The sequence below is a fragment of the Haliotis rufescens genome, unplaced genomic scaffold (assembly GCF_023055435.1).
Source record: "Haliotis rufescens isolate VD_foot unplaced genomic scaffold, xgHalRufe1.0.p SCAF_3, whole genome shotgun sequence".
NCBI classification, from domain to species: Eukaryota; Metazoa; Mollusca; class Gastropoda; order Lepetellida; family Haliotidae; genus Haliotis; species Haliotis rufescens.
In genome coordinates, this window is record NW_025964001.1 from 40481329 (window position 1) to 40497335 (window position 16007).

Here is a 16007-nt window from a genome sequence, read left to right on the forward strand (position 1 = left end):
ATAACAGTCGCCAATTGCAACGCTTGCGCAGCCATCCTCAAGTAAGAATGTTTCAAGGTAATTGATAAACAGACAAAACGGAAGCTGCGATAAGTGTTCTCCTTGACGGACGCCATAATAACACGGGAATGTATCTGATCATTCAACGTTTACTAACACACAAGATCTTGCATTTGCATACACTTTTTGTACCAACTGTAGAAATTTACCTTTTTTCCGATTTTAATAGTTTGTACCATAGCCGGACTCTCCATACATAATCGAAGGCATTTGTGAAATCGATGGACGCACAGTATAGATGGGTTTTTTGGTCTTTCAAAACCTTTATAAGCACATCCATTACAAAAATGGTATCAACTGTGGACAAATCTTTTCAAAATCCGGCTTGAGCCGGCGTAATAATTTAATTCAAGAAATTTATTCAATCTGTTATTGAGTATGGCGGTGAAATGTTTCCCAAAGCAGCTCAGTAATGTAATAGGTCTATACGCCTTTGGGTCTGATTTGTTGCTTTTACTCTTATATATAGGTCATATGGAGCCTGACATTCATGTTTCAGGCATAATACCTGAAGATGAAATTAGATAAAAATATTCAACATATAATTGTCCAAAGGTATCAAATGACTCAATAATATAGTCATTTTCAATAGGGGCACGGGTGGCCCAGTCGTCTAAGGCGCCGCGATTCGCTGTGCAGAATTGCGTCCCTTGGCCACGCCAGAAACCTATGATTGTGGGTTCGAATCCCGGTTCGCCCCGATTATGTTTCTAGGTATGTCAGCACCATACCCGTGCTCGTGGGTTTCACCGAAGTGGTAAACGTCTGAGACCTGCATCACTTCGGGCTTTCCTCCCACATTAAGCTGACCCGCCATGATATAACTGGAATACTGTTAAAAGCGGCGTTAAACCCAACTCACTCACTCACTCACTCATTTTCAATATGGTCAGTTCCTGATGACTTATTACGTTTCAGTCTCTTGATCGATTCATGTATTTCTTCTAATGTTATGGTATTATTCAGTACATGGTCCTCATAATTAGGGTCGCCAGTTTCAGTATCATCTTCTACAGCCTCCACGTGTTGTTCACGGTTAATTCCCTCAAAGTATTCATAAAATTCATTGATATCGGGCATTTCATTGTTATTATTATTATTATTATTATTATTATTATTAAGGATCTTCCAGAACTCTCAAGGCGAATGTTTAGCCTTATCTCTTATCACTGAACTTAACTACTTTTTGCACTGGTTTATGTGTCTATTTAGACATTTTTTGTATTCTCTAGATTTGTGTCGATAATCAAGTGTGTTGCTCGTTGATTTGTGTTTAAAATATCGTCGTTTTGCCTTATAAAATGTTTTACGTTTTCCCCCCACATCCTTGTTTATCAGCTGGTTTTACGCTTGGCTGGTAACAGGGCGAGCGTCGTTCACCACCCAAAGGCTGCGTTCAACAAATACATACGCCACGTCATTCGCGACTTGGTGGATCGAACGTGCTGGGTCACAATGACCTTCCGTTGTTGATTTTGATAGCTGGGCCAGCCTTGTCACAGCTTCTGTGTTGATTCCCGTCTGTGCCAATCCCCGTCAAGTGGGAGCTTTCTCCTGCTGCCCGTCTCCCAATCGCAAGCCTGTCACAGCTCTCTGTAGTTAGCCTTGCGAGGAGGCTGTACTGCATGATATGTCCATGGGTGTATATATAGTAGTTATATATTATAGGCAAGTCGAGATAAGCGCGATCATCACCTCATGCATGTTGGGACTGTGCAGTGAGTTTTGTTCCATAATAGTGAGTTTGATTTTACGCCGCTTTTAGCAATATTCCAGCAATATCACTGCGGGGGACACCAGAAATGGGCTTCACACATTGTACCCATGTCGGGAATCGAACCCGGGTCTTCGGCGTGACAAGCGAACGCTTTAACCACTAGGCTACCCGACCGCCCCTTGTTCCATAATAAGAGTTAACGATTGTGTCACAGTCGAATGAACGTCAACAGCCTGATGATTTTGTTTTAAACGTTCATATAGTTTCTTAATCAGTTGTTAGCAATAACGATTATCTAAGTAAATCAGATTTCTTTCTTTTTAACCATAATATCACAAATAAATATATGCAACAATACTGTGTTCTCTACCAGATAACCAGATAAACCGATTTTCTGTTTTGTCCTGTATCAATTTGACAATTTTGTATATATTATTCGTCGACGCCTATCCTCTGCGTTATGTCCGTACAACCCTACGCGTGTTGTAGATAATGCCATATGTTGCATATATATTAAAGTTTATTTGTATATGTTTATGTGTACATTATCGTTGTTCAAGTACGTGGACGCCCCCATGCATTCGTGAGAAAAACAACAAATACACCACAAAGGACATTTTCACCTTCATGCATGTTCGAAATTACGCACATTATAATCTTGAAGAAAAATACAGCTTAAAATAATGTATACCGAAATAGAATGATGATTAATATGGAAATTTTCAATGTCATGGAATCATGGTGATAATATCCATTGTAAGTTTGTCAATATGCATATGGTATATCGGAGCTGAATCCGGGCTAGAAGTGGTCCCTCGCAACCTTTAGCTTGTCTTGCGAGGCAACTCATGATTGAATGGATCGCGTTGTTGGAGTGTCAACGTGCGTTGACGTTAATCGTTGCTCTTAGTATCAGTAAGTTTGATCCGAAATCGATTATTTACAGACAGACCTCTTACAACTGGAATATTGCTGAGTGCAGCGTTAACAGCACACACACACTTTTTTTCAAACTGGAGAGCTATAGCCATTTCAAAAGAGGCCCTGTACATACAATGTATGTCGTTCAAACCACTTACCAGTTTCGAATATTCAGCAGAAACTGTATGTTAACCAGCTGTGCGTTGGGATATCAGATTTTCACAAGCAGTCAAATAAGGAGGATAAAGGATCATTCATTAGGTTCTTGTTTACTTAGGAAACCGAGTCATTAGCCATGTTCGATGCTATAACCAGAAGCCAGCTGCGATAACGGGCGGTAGCTCCGGCTGATCGGAGGGCCAAACCGGACTTGTTCTTGTGGTATAAGTGCACTGACTAACGTGAATGTTTCTCCGTGAACACAACAAACAGGGGAACAAAACGAAAGCCCACAAGCAAATTGTGGCAAATAATCTCTTGAAATGCTAGTAAAAATGTATATTTTGTATGTTATTGTTAAAGTGTGGCCAATTGCATAATATTTTGCATGTATATGTACTTCAAACTAATTACTTTGCTTGTTGTTTGTGAACCCAGCCGGGTAATTCTATCATACCTATAACTGGAATGTATGGTAGTTGCTGGATATAGCTTAAATGTTGCTAAAAGAGGCGTTCAAATCCCCTCACTCACCTCACTCGCTGTCTTACTGATGCGAAATCACTCCTTAATGTATCTACTAAAGCTACATATATTAAATTTAGCAGTTCTATATAAGATATAGAAAAAAACTCTGCATGTATAAAATACATTGAAACATAATTTAAACGTTTAAAAAGAAGACTGGATTGTCAAACATATGCCATGACCCACCTTTGAGGATAGTGTTTACTTCCAGGTCTACGAGGGTAGGGACAATAGTTTCTGGAGCATACCTCATAAATTGTTTACCAAAGGCAAATTACAATGTAGCTATGTTACGTAATGACTAGAATCAATTACGTGTTTGGTTGGCATTTAGAAGTTTGAAGAACATGAATGATGAAGGTACAAGAAGGAGTCCTGAAACGACGTTATTTGTCATTTGTTGTTTGCCAATGACTTTGTACAATTCATCCTATCCACCAAAAAAACCTACAAGGATTACTTGATGGTCTAAGTGTATTTTGTGAAAGAAAATACCTAAAGATTTTTGGAGACAAAACAAATGTTGTAGTGTTTGACAAATCAAGTAACATAGAAGAAAGGAATAGTTGGACCGTGGGTGGTACAAAAATACTGGTTTCGGATAGGAATAATTACTTAGGAATTACATTTGAATGAAATGGTAAACTTACAAATAGTGCTTAAACTCTCCTGAAAAAGTCCCAACCACAAGTTTCACTCTACCATTTTTAACCAGGATATACTTATAGCTCTTGTTTGCAAATTATTCATGACATTAATCGAGCCAGTAATCCTATCTAATAGTGAAAACTTGGGTGTACAATCAATCCTTTTGAACAACTCTAATTCAGATTTTGTTAATCCATGTTGGGTGTCAGCAAAACAACACACAACTGGACAAGCCGATCAGAACTAGGATTCTGTCCTCTTATCTACTAATGATAATAATGAATATCTATCACCATGCATCTTCCCGAGTCTAGGCCGTTAACTGACTATAAACGTCCAGTTCCCCCCCTTGTCGAACAAGGCTGTAATTCCGTAGTTATGTGTTAACTTGACTAACGAGTCTGTGCATAGTCATCCTCTTCGTAAACAACATGGATTTCAACGTGCAGTTTTCGATTGACTAAAACATTTGCAAAGCATGTGTTCCGCCAACTGGTCACCGACAGATACTCTTTTTATGTGTTCTTAATCAAGGTGCTTATGTGAGTTGATGCACTTCGCTAGGTAAGGCCTGTTTTATTACAACATAGATCTTGTTATATGATCTTATCATAACGTGCAAAAGTACTGCTCACCCATATACAAACTATAACAGCAGTCTTGATGTAACAGTGCTCCTAAACTGACATGCAAGGTTTGCTCCCTGTTGCATCGGTATGTCACTGACAGTTCTCAAGGTTCCCTTTCAATGTAACATGGCACATCTCCAATATAATGAACCTCCATTTATCTTGTCAGACAGACAGGTAGACAGTTTCTGTCTCAATATTATGGCCATATGGCCTAAAGTACAATTGATACTAACTCATAATATGATGTCACGTGCATATACAGAAATCTCATAGTAAAAACATGCTTTATATAAGTAGCCACTGAAAAGATAACATGTTTATTTTGTGAGTTGATAATATGTATCATTAACATTAACATTTCAGATTTGTAGATCTTAACTTGGAATACTTGTTAGACTTAAATAAGACATGGATTTCATCTTCAATTTCACCTCAGTCACAATTGGTACAAACACTGTTAACAGCGTCAATATCTTTCGATTTACGACACATATTTACATTGAAATTATGTAATGAGATTAAAAATTTACAATACGATCTTATTAATGACTTGTCTGGTAAGACAGAGAAATACATTTCCTGTTGAAGATGTGACTTTAGTTTACTATAATTGCTAAGATGAAACAGTTTTGTACCAGTTTTGTGCAAATAAATCTTTCACTCGCTGCTTAAATATTCCCATAAACACTTGAATGTTACCAATTTCCTGTGCAATACACACAAAAGAAAAGCCACATGTAAGTAATAGATTTCTTACTTCAGACACCCAGTTATGTTTACCTTTATCATCCAACTGCTTTAACAGTTTATAACATTGAAGAGGATATCTACATTCTTCCGTTCCAAGTAACTTTAACTACTCTTATTTGGCTATTCACAAACATAATGCAGCGTCCAGTTTCACAACGAATTGCCCTTTTGAGGCATATTTACCAGTACCCCAAAACGTTTGAAGTATGAGGTATGTACTTTTTCGATGGCAGCATATTTTGTTCCCCATACTTCCAAACCATATAGTAATATAGGTGCAGTTTTACAATCAAACATATTGCATGCTGTTGAAAATTTATATACTTATTAAACAATTTATACACAGACATACATGCTTTTGAAGCTTGAATAGCAAGTTGTTTACATGCTACTGACCACATTAATTAAAATAGAAAACATGATACCCAAATATTCATAGTAAGTTTCAACATTGACCGAAGCATTTCCATAAGTGCATTTTCCCTATGGCATCTATACCACCATTTTTAAAGATAATACTGTTTCTTTTATTTAAATTTACCTCCAATCCTCATTTCAAACGAAATGATTGTAATACATTTAATTGTTTTTGCAAACCACTTACTGCAAATAATAATATTACAATTTCATAAGCAAAAAATATCAACAACATCTTGATGCACAAATATACCTTAATGACATTGTTTATGAATTTCAGTAGTTCCTTGATAAAGAAAATGAACAAAACAGGACTCAGAATACACCCCTGTCTTACACCTCTGGACGTTGAAAAAATCAGTCTATTTTACCCTTGTCAGTCTTTTTTTTCAGTCATGCTTTTACTGATGAATACATACTTTGCAGGACATTAAGCATTTTCCAATGACAACCCGTGGTTACAAGTAGATACAATATCTTTTGCCTATTGTATACATGAAACCACCATCACACACATAACTGCAACCTCGGGACGTGGGAAGAAATCTCGAATGTGATACACATAACTTCAGCTAATATTTATCTAAAATAAAATATCCCTGAAAGCAGCAAGGGCTCCAAGTAACGCAAGTACAAACGCCGTTAAAAGCAAGGCACTGCTGGCAGCATATCGCCGCTATGAAATTGGCGTATGCTGGACTGTCCCAGGGTGTTCTATACCCGTTTCCGACCTCGTCCATGCCCTCAAAATGGTTTACTTTTACCGATGTAGTCAAAAGTAAGGTACCGTATCAATTGGCAATTGGTAAATGAAGCACCAAGTCAGCGAGTCAGACCACCCGATCCCGTTTGTCTGCATGTAATTCTGTGCCTGACCCATGTGGGCTGTGTGGGTCAAGCAATCGAGGAAACCTTGTTTGTTTATAGTAACCTGATACATTCTGTGGCTAGTTCCATACTCAGAGGAGTTTCTGGTGGGTTGGAGGTGTCATACAAATTACTGGATAACACATTTAGATAGGCACTTTTCTTGCATTTGGCCTCGGTCAAAAATGGAAATGCCAGAGCACACAGTGTCAATCAAGCAAAGGGAGGAGCTTGACGAAATACTTCTCTCGGAGTAAATTCCTATGTCAAATGACGACAGATTTTCCGTCCAATGACCACACACGTTTTCGTGTTTGTAGTGTTAAAGTTGGTTTTGACAGCCCGGGCCAAGCCAAACACTCCTGATAGACACTTTGTTGAGAATGTAGAGGGAAAAGGGCTTCACTTTAACCAACGTGTCTGCTTTAAATACGAAGAACATAGACTATATCAAGTGGTTTTCACTTAGATATAATAATATCCTATAGATGTAAACGCTATGTCGACAGATGGAAATTTGTATCACGATAGCTAGAAGTATTTGATACGTTTCAAATCCTATTTCGTTTACCGATTGCTGTTTGACATGTTACCTTGCACATAGCTCGCGGGTGATTTTCAAGCGATTTACTCGCAATCACTTAATCATGCAGCATGTTTTTGGTTTGTGATTGTTCATTAATGTCATGTGTGTCTGTTGCATCAATAATATGTAGGTATGGTCATCGATAATGGAGTAATTATCCAATAACAACTTTGGCCTCTCTTGGCCTGTCTTTAGTGAGTGAGTGAGTGAGTGAGTTAACATTTAACGTCGCATCGGCATTTTTTCAGCCATAAAGCGACGAGACCAAGTTAATATATTTACAATTTAGTAATTTATGCAATTAAAAACAAGTTGTGAAACATTTTTGAGAATAATATATTTAGAAACAATTTATGAAACCTATTTGAGCGATGATGCAGTATAATAAGTCCAATATTGGTAAATTAATGAAAAAACGTTGTTTTACTCAGTTAACACAGTGAACAGTATTCCATCAGTTTCACGACGGTTATAAATTAAAGAATATCGTCGTGCAAAATGACACATGGCGAGGTCAGGTGAAATGGGGTTTAACGTAACCTTGAAGATCAATATAGCAGCGTGCACGTGTTTCTGTTGGATTATGGTAATGTTGTTGGACCCGATAACAGGAGAACTTCTTTCATGGGTTGAATTTTTTGTGAACGCATTAATAGTCAGGTTCCTTATGTACTTTTGTTAATTTTTTGGGTCAAAACTATATATATTCTGAAAGCTTTCAATGTACAGATGATTAAAACCAATTTTTCCAAGTTTTCCCATAATTTATTTGGCGGCAATTTTTGCCCACATTTGTCAAGTCTAAGGCAAGATGAAGCTTCAGATCTGCATTGCGAGAAGCTGATATGAAGAACAGAATTGTCGAAACTCGATGTAGATACTTCGTCAGTGATTTGAACATAGCATTCTTTGATTTTTCAGTCTCCTATTTTAGGAAATGATTCCATGACGTCTTCATTCTGAATTTGACCAATCAGATTAGAATGTTCATCTTTGACAATTTCAGCCTTTGATGATTTATCAGTCTTCCTGCACGCTCTTTCGATTTCAGTTGTTGTTTTCACACAAACTTCTTGAAGTTGAGGATATTCCTTGAAGAACTCTTGCAATGCTAATTCATAGAGTGCCATGTAGGTATACGTATGAGCCCACAGACAACGTTTATAAGGTGTACATGTCTTGTTGTTGTGGGGCCAAAGACATCAGCTTCCATCCATGCATCATCAATGCAAGAGTTCTCTATGGACGTGCCTAAAACTCTCAGTGCAGCCATGACAACATGCAGTTCTCCCAGTCGTGGCACAATGTTTTCTTTCCGTTCAGGCTTAGCATCTAGGAGTTGGATTACCTTCTCATAAAGGGCCATGTCAAATGTGATGACTGTAGGATGTTCATTTCAAACTGCTAGTGGGGGCACGGGTGGCCCAGTCGTCTAAGGCGCCGCGATTCGCTGTGCAGAGTTGCGTCCCTTGGGCACGCCAGAAACCTATGATTGTGGGTTCGAATCCCGGTTCGCCCCGATTATGTTTCTAGGTTTGTCAGCACCATACCTGTGCTCGTGGGTTTCACCAAAGTGGTAAACGTCTGAGACCTGCATCACTTCGGGCTTTCCTCCCACATTAAGCTGACACGCCGCGATATAACTGGAATACTGTTAAAAGCGGCGTAAAACCCACCTCACTCACTCACTCAAACTGCTAGTTGTTTCAACTTCTTAGCTTGCAATATGACAGTGAGCAGTGCAGACCATTCATGTGCTACTTCTGGAAGGAGTGGTAGGGCAGCAACTCTAGTTGTTGATTGTCTCTCTTACAACAAAGACATGTAGCCAGCACTTTGATGTCCAGATTGAGATTGCTTATTTTATTTTTGGGCTTCATGGCGCAAAACATGAAATACATTTGTAGTCTAGCAGTTTTTGTGGTATCTTACATCAATGGAATGGGCATCATTTGGAGAGGTTGGTGAATAAAGTCTGGTCTTTAAGGCAGGATTGTTTGAAATTTCAACTGCTTATCTTAAATCTTCCCCAGCATTTAAGGTCCTGACATTAAAAAGTGGCTGTCAAAAGAAGCACTAGTCCTTGACCAATGGCATTGTAGACGACAGTGTAAATGGTGCGGATGTTTCCTCGTGGAGATCTGTTCCTTTACTTTTACGTCCTCTCTTTTTTGAAGGTGTGGAATCATCAAGTATTCCTTTCTCTTTGCTGTATTTGATCTCTGTTGGTAGCATTGGAGTAGCAAGTCTGATTCCAGGCAGCCCTGTGAGATGATAAAGTCTCTCTGTCACAGCCTTCAAGTCTTCGCCATATACCGGTATATTCACCATCATGGACATTCGCTCGTTCCTTCAAAACATGGAGTAAGCAGTCGTAAGAATACAATCTTGGTTGTGATACTAGTATGGATGATTCATGATTGGCATTCTTTTGGCACAGAATACAAAGATTCCAATCTGTAGTGACTGATGTTGATATCTTCTGACTCACTTGCCCAAGCTGTGGTAATGATATCATCATGTAGGTTGAAATTTTCCTGAAACAAACAATACAGATCTTTAAGTAAAAATATAATAAAATAGAAATTGTATTTTCTTTGTTTTTTTATAATCAAACATCCTTTATTGAAAATATTTCTTCGTACATTGTTTGGCAAAAACAATAAAATAAACAACTCTATTTAAAAGATTTCAAAATTTTGAAAATATTGCAATACTTCAATATTTGAAACTTTTGTAAATCCAATAGAATACCTTTTATTCACCAACAAGAATGATATGAAGGCATTAAAAATGCTTTCAAACCCTATGTCCAGAAATATATTTAAAAGTGTTTGTGCTATTTAGGAAAAAAAATCATTTCAAGTCTTCAAACTAAAATTTGCCATTATTCATAGTTGTTACGCAAACATTACTAAAAATGTTTTCTGTATACTACACTATCTTATGGGTTTCATTTTTCAAGTGAAATTACCAAAATATTAAACGTATCATCTGAAGTCTGGAAGCAAAAGTATTGCTGTAATCAGTTGTCTGGACAAAACAATTAGTGACATACCCAGAGCATTGCAGTGGGGCCCTATTACGGATGTATGGATAATTGTTTTTAATGCAAGCATATACAAGTATTAAATGTACGTTTAAATGATAGACATGCTACGTAAAAGTATATAAATCATCTAAGAAAATTTTGAGAAACAAGAATAATTGCAATAGTTCACAAATGTAATTATACTGAATCCCTAAACGGGCCCCAAAGTATCAGACAGCATATAACTTTAATGTAGCATATCTTGAGTTAAATAGGATAGCTTACACTAAAATTGAAATTTCCTGCAACTGAGTATCGCTAGGAAGCATTTCTAGTTAAGTTCAACATGTAGCAAATGAAGGCAATAAACTTTTAATGAAACAGATCAAGCCTATGTTGTCAATCATGTTATTATGAAGAAATCATGGTCGTTCAATTTCTCAATAATTATCAATGAACCAACATATATAGCACATGTCATAATATTCTATAAATATTCACTCACCTATTAAGATGAATTTCAGCGGGTCTTGGTTGATGATAAGCCTTCCTTGATGAAGGAAAAACTCTCCTTGTCGGTGATGTCTCAGCTATGTTGACGTGAAAGGTCAATGTCACATGGGGAGATAACTGGTTTTTATGTTGAGCAGGCTCTATAGTATGTAAAAATATATACAGATACAAATCTCAAAAACAAATTAACGAAAAATTAAAAACGTACACAATACAATGGACGATAACATACGCGAAATGTCTGGCATATGTTTCATACAACCATCCAACCCACATACACAAACGTAGTGATATCGATGACTAGGCATGTACTGACAGGTCCACATGTGGGCATTGTAGGAGTTAAGATATATATATATATACGCAAAGTTCTTGTGAACAGGCTGATATATTCCTTTTATCATATAATGGGTAGGTTTCTCGGCAGGATATAGCCAACGGATAAAAACGATATCCGTTGGGGTCATATGCGGATAGAGATGCAAATATCAAAGGTCAAGTAGGGACTACTTTCCCTGTTTATAAACAAACATGGCGTCGCCCTCGTCATTCGGCGATCGAGTCAGATTTAACCATCGTGAACCTGGATAAACTACAGAGATAATTGCTTTCATTATCAAAAGAACAGTCTAATATACTGAAAATCAGTGTCTGACTGTGACGTAGCTAAGGCATTTTACAAGTTTTGGTAACTTTGGAGATATAAATTTCGACACAATTTTGCGAGGGCACGAGACCTGGCCAAGCGGGATCAATAGCCATATCTGTGCTTGTAGACCTCTGCGGCTTGAACCTTTCTCCACAAATTAAATAGTTGGATTGATTGAATTGTTACCCTTTTCCGTTTTGTCACTGTGTGTACATCTGACTACTCTTCTTAACGTTATGACAGGACAGACCAACTGTCAACAACGTCTGACCGTGGCCGTGACGTCTCATAGACTAGGGTTAGAGTAGCTTCCCTTTGACAAAGGGCAGTTACTCTAGCAGACAGACTGATGGATTGCCGCGAAAGGTCAATTAAAAATAATTGTTGTTTTGCGTATATGTTGCTTCGCCACTGTATAAGAAAGAGATTTCAGTTGGAACTATATTGGCTATGTCACTGTTCGACTGACACATCACTTACCCCGTGACGTAATAAATATTAATGCGCGCATTCCAGAAAAACTCACAATGTTTCGGTAATGTTTGCGAGAGAGGGAAAGCGATTTTGAAGCACAGAATTAAAGAATGACATTATATGATAAAGAGGTTATCACGCGAGTGTGTTTGGGGATGGTGAATATCCCGCATTAGGAATAAACATTGTATTTAGCGAGCCATGTCAATATTTATTAATGTGCAACATCTGGTCTTTGTAATATGTGCATTAAAATCAAAGCATGCAACAACCAGCTGTAGTCACGCTTCTCATCATTCACAGCAGGCGGTGCCCTTGACTATGAGCAATGTTTAATTTAGCGTTTTGAAAACCCAATACTGAATGCTGAAGTCCAGGTCATATTGACCAATAACTAGTTAATATACTCTTCAAAAAAAGAAACTTGACACTGACTTTCAAAGTGTAATATAATGCGATTGTTTCAAAATAGTACACAGAAACCATAATTGAAACACTGTTTGAAGATCAATGTACACAATGTTCAAAACATTAATTGTGTCACCAAGACAGACACACGTACACGATACAGTTAATGTCACAGGGGTACAGAAAAAGTCAGTATCGGTTGTGCCCACCACGTGCATCAATCACCGTTTGACACCGACGACCCATAGATGCAGTCAAGTTGTCAATAACACGCTGTTGGATGTGCTGCCATTCATGCTGAAGTGCATCAAGAAGCGCCGGAAGTGTTTGGGGCGGTGGATTCCTTCTGCGAACGCGTCGATCCAACTCGTCCCACAGATGCTCAATCGGGGACAAATCTGGTGTCCGGGCTGGCCAAGATAATGTCTGGATGTTGTTGTGCTGTAAGAAGTCCTGACAAACACGTGCAATATGCGGTCGAGCGTTGTCCTGTTGGAACTGCCCGCCATGAACGTTGACTTGAGGAAGAACGTAAGGCTGTAGGACCAAGTCTCTGTAACGCACACCTGTCAATGCACCTGCCATATGCACGAGAGGCGTCCTACCACCGTGATGAATTCCGGTCCATACCATGACACTCCCGCCGCCAAATGGGACAACCTGCTGTACACAGTTGGGGGCGCAACATTCACCCCGACGTCTGTAGACACGTGCGCGCCCATCAGCTCGTGTGAGTAGGAAACGGGACTCGTCAGTAAACAGTACATTTCTACATGACGTCGAACAGGTCTTCGTGCAAAAAGTCCAGCCTCCCTCAGTCTGTTGCGTACCGTTTTATCTGATATTCTGCGTACCCCAGGGATCTGTGTGGTTGTAGACGTGGCTGTGGTAGTGCGGTCTCGGAGGTGTCGCAGCCGGATGTATCGATCTTGTGCTTGGGTTGTCACCCTTGGTCTTCCTGACCTTGGTCTGTCGTCAACTCTGTTGGTGTTGTTGTATCGGGTCCACAGTGCAGAGATTGTCTGTCTGGATACGCCAAAGTGCCTGGCCACTTCTTGCTGAGTTGCTCCAGCTTGTAATCTCCCACTGGCGTTGTTCCGTTGAGCTGCATTCAGTCTTGGCATTCTGTCACCGCCTCTACTGCCGTTATAAGGACTGTATGAAAAGCCGTTGATGTGGATAATTATACCCATTCAGCAAGGGGGCCTGCATGCCTAAATGCAGGATCTTGTGCTGCACGTTTTTTACAGGCGGTTGCGTTTGGATGAAGCTGTAAAATTGATCCCCAAACGCTACGTTTATGTGTTTTGCATGTGTTTTCGCGAATTATAGACACATCATCTTTCTGTTTGACTTATTTGGTTCTCATTTAATGTAATTATTTTAGATATTTGTCAAAAAGTGGTTTTACATATATGTCAAGTTTCTTTTTTTGAAGAGTATATTTAGAATGAAGTTTGTATATGTCATTTCCCATTTCCGTTATAAAACAAGTTTGTAATATGCTAGTAACTGTAGATATATATTCAAAAAGGAGAAATATATATACTTCCAGTCAGTCAGAGTATTGTACACCCCATCTTCACAAAATTAAAATTAATCGTAAACCACAAAACGCGTACACTTCTGTATGGCTGTCAGCGGCCGAGTATAAACATACCACATGTCCTGGAGAAAAGTAAACATCTCAATTACAATAAATTACGTTTATAACGAACACGCTTATAACGAACTGACGGACATAACGAACTCGTTATTTGGTCCCGTCCATTAGCTGTAAATATACTTATACCGAACTATGGTTATAACGAACTAAAATTATTGGTCGCTTTGAGTTCGTTATTACCCTATGAATATAAACTGAAGTACAAAAGAAAGTACACACCCCTAAAATATCATATATTACGCATATGGTTGAAAAAGTTGTTACATGTTTGGCGCTATCGTAATGTAATGAACAAAACCAATGAGAGCATATCGCAGAAACGTAACCTTGACATTATGATAGGCAACAAAAGCACACATTGTGAAAATGGCAATTTACTCCATTTGCACGTGCAATGTGCGTAGAAACAGTATGAAAGGCAGTGGATTCTATCGTTCATTACATATTCAACGAAAAAAACACAAGACAAATGCCACGTTTAACAGCAGCGGAGCGAGAGAGAGCCGTGGGAATGTCCCAAGTGGGGGCGTCGAACAGTCACATCGCAAGGACCCTTGGCTGCACCAGGCAAACCATTATCAGACTCCTTCGTCGTGTCAACCAGACTGGCCAGACATCCGACCGCCCAAGAAGAGGAAGACCGAGAGTGACGACCCCTGCAGAAGACCGGTACATACGCACATTACACCTGCGCAACAGGTTCCTCACCATGGCATCAACAGCGTCGACAGCGTTAGGTCACCACATCAGCAGGAACACAGTCATGAGACGACTACGAGCTGCCGGTATCCGGGCTTATCGACCATTCCGTGGGATGACCTTGACCGCTCAACACCGTATCAGCCGTCTTCGCTGGGCAAGAAGAGTCAGACGCTGGCAACGTCGTGACTGGTCACGAGTCCTCTTTACCGATGAAAGTCGATTCAACCTCTACCATGCTGACGGTAGAGTGAGAGTCTACCGACGTAGAGGCGAGCGACTGGCTGGAGCATGTGTCCAACAAGTTCATCCTTTTGGCGGAGGCAGCGTTATGGTTTGGGGAGGCATTTGCCGCGAACAGAAGACGGATTTGGTCATTCTCCACCAGACCCTGACAGCCCAGAGGTACAGGGACCAAGTGTTACAGCCGGTGGTGATCCCCTTCATGCAGGGGCAAAGGCAGGGGTTTCTTTTTCAGCAAGATAACGCCCGACCACACACCGCTAGACTCACTATGGACTTCCTGAACCGTCAGAACATTCAGCTTTTGCCTTGGCCGTCACGCTCTCCGGACTTGTCACCCATTGAACACCTGTGGGACCATCTCGGTAGACAGTTGCGACGACGTGCACAGCCACCAACCACCATACCACAGCTGGAACAGGCTCTGCGAGAAGAGTGGCAGCGTATCCCTAATGACGTCATCCGACGGTTGACCTTTTCCATGAGAAGGCGTGTCCTGGCTTGCATTAACTCAAATCGGGGTCATACGAGGTACTGAGACCACTCGCATGGCCTTCATACCTGGGACTGTCATCATTTCTACAAGTGTGATTTTTGATGAGTGACCGCCTATGGACGTTATTGTCAACTGAACAGTTTTATGTGGCAACAAATCTTTAAATCCATTCTATACATGTTTGAAAATGACTCAACAATGACATTAAACATTACAATCACAATAAAGTTTGCCCCGTCTTCTTTTACTGTCAGATGGTGGGGTGTGTACTTTCTTTTGTACTTCAGTTTATTAAGAATATTGTGTATATTTAGACTTGTTGGGTTCCCGACACTTATTATGCATTTATACACAGCGAACTAGACGTTCACGACCTTGTTTGGCGGACTGGTTATATAAATACACGTATCAATATTCCAAATGCATTCACAGTTTTTCATTTTATAGTACGATATAATAAGGGCAGATTTATATGCAAAGCAACAGTGGGAATCATCAAGACATATCTTACGATGTATATGGACCCGTGAAGATCCGGGATAG